Genomic DNA, 4,089 nt, shown 5'->3' with positions numbered 1-4,089 from the left:
TCACGAAGTTATTACAGTCCAGTCACCTGTGTACTAACTTTGTAAAATTGTGGTGCCCCTATGCGAAAGTGTATAATAAAGGTAGTAGGGGTCCTATCTTACAGATCTCTCTTTTAGTCTAGTTTAGTTAAAGCATATACCTGGTGAAGGCTGATAGGATGAACTCTGTCTACTTCAGGATGTTGATTTAAATTGAAATGCTGGACTTGCTCTGAAAAGTGACCCATAGTCTGTAACAAGGTCTTAAAAATAGAAAAGTCAAGAATTCTTGAGAACATTTTAAGTAGTATAGTCAAGTAGCAAGGGCACTGGGAAGCTAGTAAGTGGTACAATCAAGTGGTCTTGAAGATTTTTTTGGTTACACTTGTGTAATAATGTCATTGACAGCCTGTTAGTCTTTAAGTATTGCTGACAAGTAGTAGTGCCCCAAAACAACAGAGGGTTTTTCCTCAAAGTGGTTTTCTTCCCTACAAAAATAAGTGATGTTCTTTCAGAACAGCAAACTCATATTTTAATTTCTTTGACATAATTTTCCAAAGTCTAAGGACTAGACAATGACCTTAATAAAAAGACCATATAAAATTCATATTCTAAGAATAACACCAAGTATCACTTACGGATAAGCAGTAATTATCTGAATAAAAAATGATTAATTTTCTCCCTCATGTCTCTGATATTTTTTTCCTGTTTTAATTGTGCAGTCTACTAATCTTTAGAACTATAGTAAGAAAATTTGGAGGTATCAGAAGTGTCTTTTGTTGTGGATCTACTGGCATCATTGTCAATCCCAAAAGACTATTCTTAGATTCTCCACTCCATAAATTCCTAGTTTTATAACCTCCAGAAAGGTCATCTTCCATACAGTTCTATTCTTGGTCCTTATTGTGCTATGGAATAAATCTCCAGGTTTTGTCATTATAATATGAGCTCGAGTGTTTTTTTATAAAGCTGAATAGTCTTACATACACTAAGGTTAAGAGACTAGGCAAGCTTTTCATTTCAGGTAAGTTAAATATTAGTTTCAAGTCTAAAAGTGATGTGATGATAATTTGCTTTGCTAGGAAAACCCAACACACACAGAAAAATACAAAATGGTCGCTGGTACTTTGAGGACCTCCACTAACTTTTGCAAGCAATGTGTCATGGGTTTTGAGTTGAAAGTGATTTTATACTCTATGAAGTCCTTCATTTTGCAAATAAGGTTGATAAAATTCAAAATCAAGCTGAATTGAAATAATAAGTATAATTCTCAACAGCTACATACTTGTATTACTGTGATGATAACAACACAGTAAAAATGTAGGAAGGGACATAAGGATCTGATTATTTTTAGAGGGGTCTTACAAAAACTAACTTTTTTGCTTGTTTGATTTGTGATGTCACTGCTGAAAAGAGCTCCCATCAACAAAACTAATTACCACTAGCTCAGAAATTTATATTGTAGGCACTGAGAAGTTAAGTGATTTGCCTTAAAACCCACAGCTAGTAGGGTATCAGAAAGGAGACAAATATTAACTCCACTGTTAGTATTTTAACTGATTTCTTCAATGTTCAATAAGTAGACAGCCTACCAGAGGGACCATATCATTCTTGAAATGTTCACTATAAATGAAACCAGAAGACAAAAAAGTAGTTAAATCATAACAGGAGTATAGCGCAGAGGTTTTACTTCTAGAGGCAAATAGAAGACTTTGTGTATTTGTTTTTTTTTTTTCAATGTCCAAATGCAACCCCAGCAATAGCAGTGATAATGACACAACAACAGTAGGTATTTTTTATTGTTTGCCCTTCGTTTTTAAAAAGACCATGACATCAGAGAGGTATGACATGACATACAAGTGAATTGGATTTTAAGTGAGGGAGGCTGCAAGTTCAACTATCTCAATTTCCCCACCAGAGTCATCTAGGTCCTGTGGCTAGATAGAGATCAAGATCATTAGAAATAGCCCTGGATGTAGTGGAAGACCTTAGCCTTTTTAAGCTAAGGTTTTCAACAAGTCTCAGTTTAACTGAGGCTTCATTCATTCAGTGATTAAGACAAGGTAGCAACTTTGGCAAAGAATTTCTTCTTCTACCTAATCCAAAAAAAATCTAAATAAATGAATCTGGGAGGGGAAGACCCTCATGGTTTCTGGTCAAAGCAGAAATGATTGTTATTTACATTCAATACTTTAAGATATGCAAAGAACTTCCCAATTATATTTTATATTATACTCACAACAACCATGGCAGGTAGATGCTTTTATTATCTCTGTGTTGCAGATGAAGAAACTGAGACAGACAGAGGTTAACTAACTGCCTGAGATCAAAGAGAAAACAAGTCTCTTAGAACTGTATTTGAACTCAGGTCTTCCTGACTCCAAGCCAATGGACCACCTCTATGCCATATCATTTTACTTACTATAGTTTAATGATATATCATCTTATTTTGCAATACTTGCTATAAGCAAAAAAAAAAAAATCACTGAACAGATAATTTCAGTATATCTAGCAATATATGCTACAGGAATGATAGCTAGAAAAAAATCCCATGAAGAGCTTCATAACATTTTTCCGATTAAACATGTACTTGAATATATAATAACTCCACTATAAAGATCTTCATGTCCACCAAAAAAAAAAAAAAAAAGGAAAAAAAGAAAGAAGCAACTTAGATTCTATGGCTGAAAATATATTATATAAAAGAAAATGCAAAATACATGCAAAATTATTTTTCAGAGATAGGGCACTAGGGATGAAGGAGCCCAAGATAGGTAACACGTACTGAGCTTCATAGGAAACTGGGGAATAGTAAGACTGGAAGTGCATACCAGTCACAGGAAATGGCCTGTGAAGATTTAAGGAAACAAGAATTGGAATACCTTAACTGAATAATAGCAAGCAGGTCATTCTGACTAGAATGTAGAGTGCCTGAAGGAGAAAAACCTAGCATAAGCATGAGAAAGTAAAATGAAACCATATAGTTGAAGGAATTTTTTAAAAAGCTTCTTTTTTAAAAAGCAGTAAACAAATGGAAATCATTAGAACTTCTTGGTCAGGAGAGTGACATGATCAGACTTTTGCTATAGGAGTATCATTTTGACAAGTATATGGAGAATATATTGGAAGAAGGCAGAAACTAGAGGCAGGGAGACCTGCTATTGCAAAATTGTAGTAGTTCACCCCAAATCTACTGTCAAAGATATAAACTATACCTAAGTAAAAGACAGAATGAAAATAAGGTATGTCATTGAGAAGCAATTCCAACCTGACCTATTCAAACAAACTTTGGGCTCTGTAAAAAGGAAGAATGAAAAAACATTAGCAATTCTTAAAGAAGTTCAATAAATCAAAATCAACCATCATAACACTAAAGTCAAAAGAACTTAAGCACCAGGTTAGATTTTTAAAGAATTTTTAAAAAACCTTTATTTTTAGTTTGTAGGATAAAAGAAAACATTTTCATAACATAGTACAATTAAAAAAGATGATTGTACATGAAACTGGATTTTATCCCTATCAGAGGAAAAGGCTTTTATTTTAATTCTCCAAAAATATAGTAATGGGACAATGAATCATAGAGACATAGAATTAGAACTGTAAAAGATTTTCTAAATTTTCTGGTTCAAGTCTATTTTATAATTGAGAAAACTATGTCTCACAAAGGTTAAGAAGTTTGCTAAAGGTCATGCAGGGGGAAATAGCTGAGAAAGATTTTGAATCCTATACTTTGACTTGAAATTTAGTATATCACTATACTACAATGCCTCACTCAAAACATATACCTTCAACTAAAATGAGTTTTATATTATCTGGGAATGGAGCTGACTTAAACCTTTGAAATTAATTTAGATACAATATTCAGTTACCTTGTACAATAATATCTAAAGCAAGTTATTTTCTTTAAGAGATTTCCAAGAGGAAGGAGGGAACAAGTAAAGTTTGATGTCTTATTATCCAAAGATATCTAGGATCTCAACATTATCTATTGGGCCATTGTTTATGTATGCAAAATAAATAACAGTAAAGGGGCTTGAGATGAATTTTGGTCAAAACAGGTGTGTAGACTAAACATGATATAGTATCTGTTCAGCTCCAATAATCATAGTG

The 4,089-nt window shown here is 33.2% G+C and overlaps 1 pseudogene; it reads right to left on the bottom strand.

The window, feature by feature from the left end:
- Positions 1-3,459: 3,459 nt before the first annotated feature.
- LOC116422256 overlaps positions 3,460-4,089 on the bottom strand; it is a 1,744-nt pseudogene continuing 1,114 nt past the window's right edge.

The sequence above is a fragment of the Sarcophilus harrisii genome, chromosome 3, assembly GCF_902635505.1.
Source record: "Sarcophilus harrisii chromosome 3, mSarHar1.11, whole genome shotgun sequence".
In the NCBI taxonomy this organism is placed as follows: Eukaryota; Metazoa; Chordata; class Mammalia; order Dasyuromorphia; family Dasyuridae; genus Sarcophilus; species Sarcophilus harrisii.
This window is presented reverse-complemented; position numbering and strand designations above follow the sequence as displayed.